Raw genomic sequence first — 13,617 nt, forward strand, 5'->3', positions numbered from 1 at the left:
GATACTGAGCAAAAGTACATTATTTCTCATTCAAGCTATTACTGCTTTCTTTCTGAAAAATTTGAGATAAAATCAAGAGTAGTGATCTATGAGAGAAAAAGAATAAGATATCAATTTAATTTGAGATTTGATATCATATCTGACTCTGATATTCTAGTGAGTGATATTATAGATAAAGAGAATGAGTTTGATACTATTCAACTTATAAATATCTATAATAAAAAGTCATTGAAAGAAAACAACAATATCTGAATAATTGATAGAGGATTTTTAAATATAACTTTCTTAAAAAACTCTATAATTGTAGAAGACTTCAATGCACATCATCTCTGATAAAACTCAGAGTGTATAAGAGCAGTAAGAGCAGATAAACTGATTGAATAAACTTTTAAGTATTTAATAGATTTAGTTAACAAGTCTGATCAATAAACATTTTTTAGAAAAGACATGAAACAGAAATCTATTATAGATCTAACTTTCATGTTATAAAATCTAATTGAAAAAAGACTTATAAACTGATTTATTAATTCAAATGAAATCTCAGGATCAGGTTATGAGATCATTCAATTTGATATTGAACTGAGTGAAAAATAAAGAAGTGAAAATCCTCTTCTCTCTAATCAGTATAACTTTGAAAAAGCTGATTGAAAAGCAGTTGAAGAAAGAGTAAAACAGCTGAAATCTGAAAGACAGAGTGAGCTTTATTGAAATCAAAGTCAAGATATCTCAAATGAAATACTTGAGAATAGAGCAAAGCTGATTACATCTATTCTTCTAATAAGTATTGAAGAAAATATTTCAAAGAAAAAGTCTTCTGAGTTTTTCAAACCTTGATGAAATGAGAATATCACTTCTAAAAGAAAGCAATTAGTCACTGCTAAGAGAGAGTAAAAGAATAACTTAATATCTGATAAAGAGTTCAAAGCTATTCAAAATGAATATTTTTCAGATATTAAAAAAGTCAAAACAGATTACTGAAACAAATTTCTTGAAGAAGTATAAGAAAAAGAAGTTTTTAAAGCCTTCAACTATACTAAAACAAGAAGTGTAGCAAAGCTTTCAATCTTAGAATATGAATTTCAGAATGAATTGTATACAGCAAACTCTTTTGAGAAAAAATATCAAGCTTTTATAAGAATTCTCTTTCAAAACTTATCACATTTAGAAGAGAAGAATATGTCATTTCATAAATATATTAATGAAAATAACTGGGAATGATCTGAGCTTACAGATGATGAACTAGAGTCAGTAATATTCTCAAGTTCAACTAAAACTGCTGCAGGGCCTGATTCAATTAATCATTTAATTATTCAAAACACATATTCCTACTTGAAGAATGAATATTTTGAGCTCTTTTTCAATCTCTTAAGAAATGATTATCATTCTGAATGCTGGAGAGAAGCTACTGAAGTAATCCTTGTAAAACCTAATAGAAAAGCTTCAGTTTCTAAGTTATATAGAGTAATATCTCTGTTGAACTGTTTAAGAAAAGTTCTAGAAAAGATAATAGCTACTAGATTATATTTTATAAGCTCTATTAGTGATTCTCTTCTATTTAATGAATAAATGAGAGATAGAAAACAATGTTCTGTAATTAACACTGTTCTCTTAGTTATTCATGATATTTAAGTAGCAAAGTATGAAGGCCTGGTCTCAACTGCAGTTTTTATTAACATAAAAGATGCATTTGATCATGTTTCAAAGTCTAAGATGATTCAAACTTTGAAGATGTTAAAACTATCACTTTCTCTAATAAAATAAGTTAATTGTTTCATGTCTAAAAGAATTATATAACTATTCTTTGATGGAAGAAGATAAGATAAAACTGAGATATAAATAGAAGTATCACAAGAATCTTCAATCTCATCTGTTTTATTTACAATATACACTGCATATTTATTCAAGAATAGAGAGATGAAAAATAGTGAGATCTTCAAGTTATGTAGATGATATTAATCTACTCTACAGTTCAAAGATAATCAAAGAGAATTTAGAAGTGATTAAGAAAGCAGTAAAGAAAGTCTTTATTAGAGTAGATATCAATCTAATTCAATTTAATATGAATAAAACTGAGTTAATTCACTTTTTTCTCAGATTTAATAAGAAAGAACTAAGTCTAACTCTTCTGAATAAAGAGATTAAACCCAGTTTGAATGTCAAATGACTAGAAGTATGATTAAACTCCAAGTTGAATTTTAAATATTATATTCAACAAAGAATCATCAAGACAGAGAGACTACTGAATAGTATAATCAGACTATCAAATACTGAGAGAGGTCTATCTTTTCAGGCTATGAGACAGTTATACATAGCCTGTATTATCTCAGTAGCTGATTATGAAGTTCAAGTTTGATGAAATAATCAAGATAACTTCACTGAACTGTTTCAAAGTCTATAAAACAGAGCTTTGAGAAGAATTCTGAGAGCATTCAAATCATCTTCTATTAAAGCAATGAAAATTGAAGTCTCAATTCCATCTTCTACTATTCAATGTGAAAAGGCCTGTATGAACTATGCTCTGAGAGTTATAAAGATGAGCTCAAATTATATAATCAGAGAAAGAGTCTCTTCTTCATTTTTATCAGTTAACTCAGGAAATGAACTGGATTGAAATAGATTTCTTGATTGAAATGAGAATAATACTTTAAAGAAAATGCTCTCTCAACTGTATAGACTATGTTCACTTATTAAGAATCAATTTTCTTCATTAAATGTTGAGAAAATTGATTATGAGAAGATATCTCTCTGAAGAGAAAAGCTGAAATCTCTTATAGACTTATAAATAAGTGAACTATCTAAAGAGAGAGAATATGAACAGCATTTGAAGAAGATCTCTACAATCAATATAAAAGACTCTATTCTGATTTACTCAGATGACTCAAAAAATGAGAATTTGAATAGATTAGATGCAGACATTGCTTATACTGAAGATAATATCAATTTTATCTCAGATTTCTGAAATTTAGGCTGTGAATCTGAAGTCTTTGATACTGAACTATTTGTAATAGTGAAAGCTTTCATACTCATTGAAATAAAATCTTATAAAAGAGGAAATAGTTTGAAAGAGATATGAATATTCTCTGATAGTCAAGCTACTTTAAAAAGACTTAGAAATAGTCAGATTCATAATGATTAAATGAATCTTGACCTGATTTTAAACTCTGTTTTGAAAATTCAAAAGAGAAGAATATCTAAACTGATAATTCATCTGTATTGAGTTCCTGCTTATATGAATATTTATGATAATGAATTGGCTGATTCAGCTGCAAAAAAGAGTTCAGAATTAAGCAGATCTATTCATCAAACAGTGTCCTGATCTTTCATAAAGAGAAAGATAAAAGAATCTTGTTTAAACAAGTGAAATGAAAGCTGGTAGAAACAAAAGAAGAGTATACATTATTCAAGATTTGAGATAAAATCAAAGTGAAAATCTTGTTCAATTAAATACAAAAAGAAAATATTCTCATTCATAATTCAGCTAAAACTAGAACATGGTTATTTCAAATTCTATATACAAAGATTTGATGATAGATTTGATTCAATAGAGTGCTTATTCTGCAATACAAATGAGAATCCTGAGTATATTGTAATGCATTGTGCATTATACAATAGTCTCAGAGTCAAATTAAAGAAGAAGTATGATTTAAATCAATTAAATATAAGGTTCTTATTCTCAACTGAGACAGGACTTAAATACTTAATAGACTTTCTATCAGAAACTCAAGCAGCTATAAGAAAATGACTCAACTCAGAAGTATCTGAATATGAAGATGGAAATTGATTAGATATAGTCTGTTAAAACAGCTATACACTATCTTTTAATAATTTTATTTTGTTATAGTCTCTTGTTGCTGTACTTGTTTCTTTCTGTTCTTTTCTATCTATCTATTTAATGTGTCTATCTTTAAGACTATGTTCTCTTTTCCTTTGTCATGATATTTTCAAATGATTTCAAAGTATTAATAGATGTTGAAATACTGCAATTTGTAAACAGTTTTTGTATTCTGGGCTGGAATTTTCTGATTTTGCATATCTGAAATTGATAAGTGTATAATAGTTGACTCTATAGATATAGGAAAAACTCTGAGAACTAAAGATTCTCAGGTAGATGTTATAGTCTCTGACTGCATACATCTATAATTGAAGAATAATAATAATAATAATGATATCATATTTTTCCTCACTGTATCTCAAGAAAGAGATTGTAAAGAGTTTATTGATTTATCTTAAAAATCAATTTTAGTTTATTAGATTCTCTTCAAAAATCTAACCTAGTTACTGAACTAGTGTGAAAAAAAATCAGGTGTTTTATACACAAAAGTCTGTTATTCTTCTTTTGAAATAGTCTGATCAACTTTTCAATTGAAAACAGACTTAGAAACCTCTTAATTGAAACAGTCTGACCAACTTTTCAATTCAAAAGAGTTTAATAAATATCTCAATTGAATTAGTCTAATCAACTTTTCATTAAGTAAGAACAATGAGTTCAAAAGTACACTCAGTTGATGTGGAAAAGAATGCTTTCTCAGATGCTATTTCTGAGATTGAAATTCTGAAGAGAAGAAAGAAAGAAGAAATAGAGAAATAATAAGTTCTTGAAATACAGAAACTTGAAAAATCAAGTAAAATTCTTGAAAAGCAGTGTCTGAGTGAGATGAATGAAGAAGTTCTGTTAATTCTTCATACTCAGACTAGACAACTACAGAAAGTGATTAAGTTCAAACTTGGAATTTCAAACACAGTTCAAAAAACTTTGAAAATTTCTAATATAATCACTGACTCTTCAGTTTACTCTTTCTTTTTTTCTACTTCATCTTCTTCTTCTTCTTTAAATCAGAAGAAAACATATGCTCAAGCAGCAGAATCTGCTATCTTGAAATCTGCTATCTCTAAATCTGCTATCTCAAAACCTGCTCAAAATTCTGAGAAAACTGAGAAGAATACTGCTCATACTTCTATTCATAGAAGAGTGAAGAAAAAAATACAAAATAAGAAAAATCTTCAAATCTCCAGAAATAGAAGACTTATTCTCAAAGTCTTAAATCAGAATATATTACAGAGAAATAAGCTAAACTCAAACCTCATTTTCAGAATTAGAAATGAAATCAATCAGCAGTTCTTTTCTCAGTTAATGACTGATATTGAAGTTCAAAAATCAGTTATAGCTTTAATTGAGTTATTCTTCTTTGAAAACTTCATCATTCTAATCACAATGTCTGAATTCAGTGCAGAATTTCTTATTCAGAATGAGAATCTCTGAAAGTCAGCAGTAGAATCTCTATTAAATACAACAATTCTATCTAAGAGAGATGAAAAGTGAAGTAAATTCATTCTTTATAATATTTCAGTTGAAATCTTTGACTGTGAGGAAGAAATGCTACTTCTCAAAAATGAATTGAAAGAATACAATTCTATTCAACTGAGAAAAGAGCCTGTATGGCTTAATTTAATTAAGTTCAGATGAAGTAGAAGAAATGTCTCTGTTCTAGTGTATACAAAGACACTTGAATAATCAAGAATCTCTGAAGTAAGAGTAGCAGGTTTGAAAATGAGAGTTCATGAATACAAAGACTCAAGAATGAATCTCAAAGCTCAAATACAGTGTTCAAACTATCAAAGATATGAACACTTTGCAATCTCTTGTTTCAGAGACTCAAAATGTGCATTCTATGCTAGAGATTACAAAACTAGTGAGTATAATTATGAAATATGCTTAAAAAGAGGTGAAATATGTTAACACACTCTGCTTAAGTGCTTCAATTGCAAAGAAAAACATGCATCTAGCTCAAAAGAATGTGTATTTGCTTCAAGAACTCAGAAGAACTGGAGAAAAGATGAAGCTCAAAGTGAATCTAAAACTGAAGAGAAAAGTCAAGCTAGTAAATCTACAACTGTAAGCTTAAAAAGAAGAAATTCTTAACTATCTAGATCTTCAAACTTCAACTCTTCAGCTAAGTGTAAATAGAATTTGAATTCTCAAACTTCTGTTAAGATTAGAGAATTGAGAAATGACTCTGATGATAAACTAGATATAATGTAAGCAGTTGAGATTTCTACTTTTCAAAATAGTTATAATCTACTATCTGATGATAGAAATTAGATTCTACTCTATCTCTACTCTCTCTTAGTATGAATATACAATAAAAACAACAAAAAAAGTTTAAAAACTCTTTAAAAATCACATTTATTCAAAATAATGTGAATAGAAACTCAAATTGCATTTATTCTTGTCTTCAGATTGCATTTGAATAAAAAGTTGACTTTGTACTTCTTCAAGAATCAAACTTTGATACTGAGCAAAAGTATATCATTTCTCATTCAAGCTATTACTGCTTTCTCTCTGAAAAATCTGAGATAAAATCAAGAGTAGTGATCTATGGGAGAAAAAGATCAAGATATCAATTTAATTTGAGATTTGATATCATATCTGACTCTGATATTCTAGTGAGTGATATTATAGATAAAGAGAATGAGTTTGATACTATTCAACTTATAAATATCTATAATGAAAAGTCATTGAAAGAAAACAACAATATCTGAATAATTGATAGAGAATTTTTGAATATAACTCTCTTAAAAAACTCTATAATTACAGAAGACTTCAATGCACATTATCTCTGATGAAACTCAGAGTGCATAAGAGCAGTAAGAGTAGATAAACTGGTTGAATAAACTTTTAAGCATTCAATAGATTTAGTTAACAAGTCTGATCAATAAACATTCTTTAGAAAAGACATGAAACAGAAATCTATTATAGATCTAACTTTCATGTCATAAAATCTAATAGAAAAAAGACTTATAAACTGATTTATTGATTCAAATGAAACCTCAGAATCAGGTCATGAGATCATTCAATTTGATATTGAACTAAGTGAAAAATAAAGAAGTGAAAATTCTCTTCTCTCTAATCAGTATAACTTTGAAAAATCTGATTGAAAAGTAGTTGAAGAAAGAGTAAAACAGCTGAAATCTGAAAGACAGAGTGAGCTTTATTGAAATCAATGTCAAGATATCTCAAATGAAATGCTTGAGAATAGAGCAAAGCTGATTACATCTATTCTTCTAACAAGTATTGAAGAAAATATTTCAAAGAAAAAGTCTTCTAAGTATTTCAAACCTTGATGAAATGAGAATATTACTTCTAAAAGAAAGCAACTAGTCACTGTTAAGAGAGAGTGAAAGAATAACTTAATATCTGATAAAGAATTCAAAGCTATTTAAAATGAATATTTTTCAGATATTAAAAAAGTTAAAACAGATTGCTGAAACAAATTTCTTGAAGAAGCATAAGAAAAAGAAGTTTTTAAAGCCTTTAACTATACTAAAATAAGAAGTGTAGCAAAGCTTTCAACCTTAGAATATGAATTTCAGAATAAATTGTATACAGCAAACTCTTTTAAGAAAAAATATCAAGCTTTTATAAGACTTCTCTTTCAAAACTCATCACATTTAGAAGAGGAGAATATGTCATTTCATGAATATATTAATGAAAATAACTGGGAATAATCTGAGCTTACAGGTGATGAACTAGAGTCAGTAATATTCTCAAGTTCAATTAAAACTGCTGCAGGGTCTGATTCAATTAATTATTTAATTATTCAAAACACATATTCCTACTTGAAGAATGAATATTTTGAGCTCTTTTTCAATCTCTTAAGAAATGATTATCATTCTGAATGCTGAAGAGAAGCTACTGAAGTAATTCTTGTAAAATCTAATAGAAAAGCTTCAGTTTCTAAGTTATATAGAGTAATATCTCTGTTGAACTGTTTGAGAAAAGTTCTAGAAAAGATAATAGTTACTAGATTATCTTTTATAAGCTCTATTAGTGATTCTCTTCTATTTAATGAATAAATGAAAGATAGAAAACAATGTTCTGTAATTGACACTGTTCTCTCAGTTCTTCATAATATTCAAGTAGTAAAGCATGAAGGCCTGGTCTCAACTGCAGTTTTTATTGACATAAAAGATATATTTGATCATGTTTCAAAGTCTAAGATGATTCAAACTTTGAAGATGTTAAAACTGTCACTTTCTCTAATAAAATGAGTTGATTGTTTCATGTCTAAAAGAATTATACAACTATTCTTTGATGAAAGAAAACAAGATAAAACTGAGATAAAAATAGAAGTATCATAAGAATCTTCAATCTTACCTGTTTTATTTACAATATACACTGCATATTTATTCAAGAATAGAGAGATGAAAATAGTGAGATCTTCAAGTTATATAGATGATATTGATCTTCTCTACAGTTCAAAGATAATCAAAGAGAATTTAGAAGTGATTGAGAAAGCAGCAAAGAAAATCTTTGTTAGAGCAGATATCAATCTAATTCAATTTGATATGAATAAAACTGAGTTAATTCACTTTTTTTCCAGATTTAATGAGAAAGAACTAAGTCTAACTCTTCTGAATAAAGAGATTAAACTCAGTTTGAATGTCAAATGACTAGGAGTATGATTAAACTCTAAGTTGAATTTTAAATATCATATTTAACAAAGAATTATCAAGGCAGAGAGACTACTGAATAGTATAATCAGACTATCAAATACTGAGAGAGGTCTATCTTTTCAGACTATGAGACAGTTATACATAGCCTGTATTATCTCAGTAGCTGATTATGAAGTTTAAGTTTCATGAAATAATTAAGATAACTTTACTGAACTGTTTCAAAGTCTATAAAACAGAGCTTTGAGAAGAATTCTGAGAGCATTCAAATCATCTTCTATTAAAGCAATGAAAATTGAAGCCTCAATTCTATCTTCTACTATTCAATTTGAAAAGGCCTGTATGAACTATACTCTGAGAGTCATAAAGATGAGCTTAAATTATATAATCAAAGAAAGAGTCTCTTCTTCATTTTCATCAGTTAACTCAGGAAATGAACTGGATTGAAATAGATTTCTTGATTGAAATGAGAATAATGCTTTAAAGAAAATGCTCTCTCAACTGTATAGACTATATTCACTTATTAAGAATCAATTTTTTTCATTAAATGTTGAGAAAATTGATCATGAGAAGATATCTCTCTGAAGAGAAAAGCTGAAATCTCTCATAAACTTATAAATAAGTGAACTATCTAAAGAGAGAGAATATGAACAGTATTTGAAGAAGATCTCTACAATTAATATAAAAGACTCTATTCTGATTTACTCAGATGACTCAAAAAATGAGAATTTGAATAGATTAAATGCAGACATTGCTTATACTGAAGATAATATCAATTTTATCTCAGATATCTGAAATTTAGACTGTGAATCTAAAGTCTTTGATGCTGAACTATTTGCAATAGTGAAAGCTTTCAAACTCATTGAAATAAAATCTCATAAAAGAGGAAATAGTTTGAAAGAGGCATGAATATTCTCTGATAGTCAAGCTACTTTAAAAAGACTTAGAAATAGTCAGATTCATAATGATTAAATGAATCTTGACCTGATTTTAAACTCTGTTTTGAAAATTCAAAAGAGAAGAATATCTAAACTGATAATTCATCTGTATTGAGTTCCTGCTTATATGAATATTTATGATAATGAATTGGCTGATTCAGCTGCAAAAAAGAGTTCAGAATTAAGCAGATCTATTCATCAAACAGTGTCCTGATCTTTCATAAAGAGAAAGATAAAAGAATCTTATTTAAATAAGTGAAATAAAAGCTGGCAGAAACAAAAGAAGAGCATACATTATTCAAGATTTAAGATAAAATCAAAGTGAAAATCTTGTTCAATTAAATGTAAAAAGAAAATATTCTCATTCATAATTCAGCTAAAACTAGAACATGGTTATTTCAAATCCTATATACACAGATTTGATGATAGATTTGATTCAACAGAGTGCTCATTCTGCAATACAAATGAGAATCCTGAGTATATTGTAATACATTGTGTATTATACAATAGTCTCACAGTCAGATTAAAGAAGAAGTATGATTTAAATCAATTAAATATGAGGTTCTTATTCTCAACTGAGACAGAACTTAAATACTTAATAGACTTTCTATCAGAAACTCAAGCAGCTATAAGAAAATGACTCAACTCAGAAGTATCTGAATATGAAGAGGTGAAAATTGATTAGATATAGTCTGTTAAAACAGCTATACACTATCTTTTAATAATTTTATTTTATTATAGTCTTTTTTTACTGTACTTATTTCTTTCTGTTCTTTTCTATCTATCTATTTAATGTGTCTATCTTTAGAACTATGTTCTCTTTTCCTTTGTCATGATATTTTCAAATGATTTCAAAGTATTAATAGGTGTTGAAATACTGCAATTTGTAAACAGTTTTTGTATTCTGAGCTGGAATTTTCTGATTTTACATATCTGAAATTGATAAGTGTATAATAGTTGACTCTATAGATATAGGAAAAACCCTGAGAACTAAAGGTTCTCAGGTAGATGTTATAGTCTCTGACTGCATACATCTATAATTGAAGAATAATAATAATAATAATAATAATAATAATAATAATAAAGATTATTATGATAAATTCTTAATAACTTCTGACACACTGCTCTACTACAAGAGATAAAGACTGAATCATTCAGCAGTAGAAGTTCATATTCTTCTAGTTATTAGTAACTTGATTTCTTAGTAATATTACTCTGCTCAGAGTCTGTCTCTTTCAAGTTCAAACTGAATTCTTTCTTCTTTAACTTCTGAATTCAAGCTGTAGTAGAGATATCTCTCTTCTATAACTTATTAATAAATTTTAAAAGTAGTTGAGTTGAAAGATTGTAGACTGTTTTATTCTTTATCAATTCAATGATTGTAAGATATAATACAAGAAGCTCATGATTTTCAGTGTCAGTTTTCTACAGAGATCTGAGTTTTCTTTCATCTTCTATACTGAGTTACACAGCTGTTTTACTGATATTATTTTCAAGCTTCAGAGAACTTTAACTCTCTGCAGTCAGCTTCTTCTATAGTGATAATAGAGATTCTTTTATAGAATTCTTCTTCATATTAACAATATTATAATTGAGCTGTTTAGATAGTATATCAGCAGGATTAAGTCAGTCTGAACAGTATCAGATATAGAAATTATACTCTGAAAGCAGCTCTGTTCATCTGACTTGATATTCTGTCAAGCTTTTTATTATCAAGAAATAATGCAGATTTATATAATCAGTGAGAACTTACACTGAGTACTTACTATTCTGAAGATAATATCACCAGATCTTAAAGAATTTAACAATTACTAATATCTTCTGATTATGAGTATTATATTTTCTCTGTATAAGTGATAACTTCTTGAAGAAAAAGATCACTGATCTTCATTCACAGTGTCTTATAAACTCTGTGAAAAAGTCTTCTCTTACAGATAATTTATTATCTGTATTCTTAGAGATAATTATTCTCTAATTCTTTTAACATTGAAAGATCTCTGATGTCAACTGTAAAAAGATTTCACAGACTTCATTCTCAGATATATCAGTCTCATACTGACTGAGTAAGTCAGAGTTAAAGTGATTCAGTATTATAATATCTATAAAAGCTTGTTTCAATTCTGTAAATATCTGTACAGTATCTTGAGTGAAAATAAATAATCTTATTTTTCTGTCTTTCACACTTCTCTTTAACAGATCTGTAAGAAGAACAGTAATCTATGAACATGTATAGATGAATTATCTGTAGAAATTCATAAATTCTAGAAATATCTGTATCTCACAGTATATTCACAGCACTGATCAGTTCTTAATAACAGAGACTCAGCTTCTGTTCATTGAAATGCTGTTTATTTTAATAATATAATCTAAGAAATCAATCTTCTGTATGTAGAATGAGTATTTTTCAGTATTTATATAGAGTTAATACTATCTCAAGTGACTCAATACTTTTTAAACATGAATATTATATTCTTTCTCTGATTTTAAGAAGATTAGAATATTATTCAGATATACTATACAGAAGATATTAACAAGATCTCACAGTGTCTCATTTATATAGATCTGAAAGATAACTGAAGTATTATAAAGATCAAAAGATAAAACAAGATATTTAAAATTACTGTACTTAGTATAAAAAGTCATTTTTTAAATATTATCTTTATTAACTCTGATTCTATGATAGATATTCTGTATATTAATCTTTGAGAATATCTTTACTTTAGATAATCAATCAATCATCTTATCAATTAACAGTAATAAATAGTAATTTTTAATTATTATCTTATTAAAATCTCTGTAGTCTATATATAGATGTAGTCTATCATTCTTCTTAAATATAAAGAGTATAGATGTTTCTGCTGAACTCTTTAATAAGTGTATTCAGTTCTTTAATTACACTTCTTTAAGATATTTATATAGAATATTTAATTTCTTTACAGACAAGTTGTAAAGAGATCTGTATAATACTATTACACTGTTTTTAAGATAAATCTTATATTATATCTTAATATCAGAAAACTTCACTACTTCTCTTTTCAAAAAGATATTCTTATAATCTGTAAAGAGATATTGTATATATCTATCTTTAATAATGAATACTGTTACTAATCTTATAGTAAGAGTAATAGCTTCTTTATCTATTTCTAAGTCTTAATTATCTACTATACAGAATATTAACTCTATCTTTTTCTCAAGATTCTTTTAATAAAACTCTTCAGATTTCTCTATTACTATCTCTTCATTAATAAGATAGTACTGTTATATCTGAATAACTCAGTTAATAAGAGAATTATTTTCTCTTAATTATAAGAGATCTAGAATAATATTCTTATCTATAATATTAACTGTGTAAAGAAGCAGATCACTCTTCTTGAAGATTTCTTCTGAGTCTGTGATTATATACTTCACTTGAATTATATTAAAATAGTGATATTTTATTTCATTAGTAAATTTCATATAATCTGACAGATCTATCTTCTTTTAACTCTTTATTAAAGAAAAGAAATAGAATATGAAGTTAGTATTCACTCTGAAGTTAAGTAAATATCTTACTGATATCTTCTTATTCAGAGTATATATTATAATTATAATATAAACTTAGAGATATAAGAATTATCAATTCTTCATTTCTTTCTCTTCTTTATCTTTCATAGATATATTTGTCAGAAGAGAAGTTAACTTTAAGAAGATATTTTCTCAGTTTCTTCTCTTCTTTAACTTCTTATAATTACTGATATAGTAATTATCAGCTCTACAGTTAAAATAGAGATCTTTATCAAATCTTTTTTAATATTTCTTTATAGTAAGTAAAGAATTAGAATACTTGAAATTCTTCTTTACTTTCTTTATACTGAAGTCATTATAGCACTGTTTAAATTCTATTATTAATTACTTAGAAGAAGTCTTATTAGTCTTTTTCTCAGAGAATTGATTATTTAAATAGATTCAGAAAGTCAGATTAACAAGCTTAGTATAATTAATTCATAAACTCTGATATTATAATATTATTATTCATATCTTATAAGTCAGCTTTATAAGATAAAGCTGTGTTTTTAATTAATTCAAATCATTAGTTAATTTCTCTTAATATTCTTCAAATCTTATATTGAAATTAGAAGAATTCTTATTATCTTATTAATATAATAAGTTAAACTACTGTATTACTATAAAGCTGCAGTTACAGTAATCTTTAATTTAATTCAGTAGAAAGTTCTTGAATTCTTCTTAA

The sequence above is a fragment of the Blastomyces gilchristii genome (genome assembly GCF_000003855.2).
Source record: "Blastomyces gilchristii SLH14081 genomic scaffold supercont1.17, whole genome shotgun sequence".
Taxonomy (NCBI): domain Eukaryota; kingdom Fungi; phylum Ascomycota; class Eurotiomycetes; order Onygenales; family Ajellomycetaceae; genus Blastomyces; species Blastomyces gilchristii.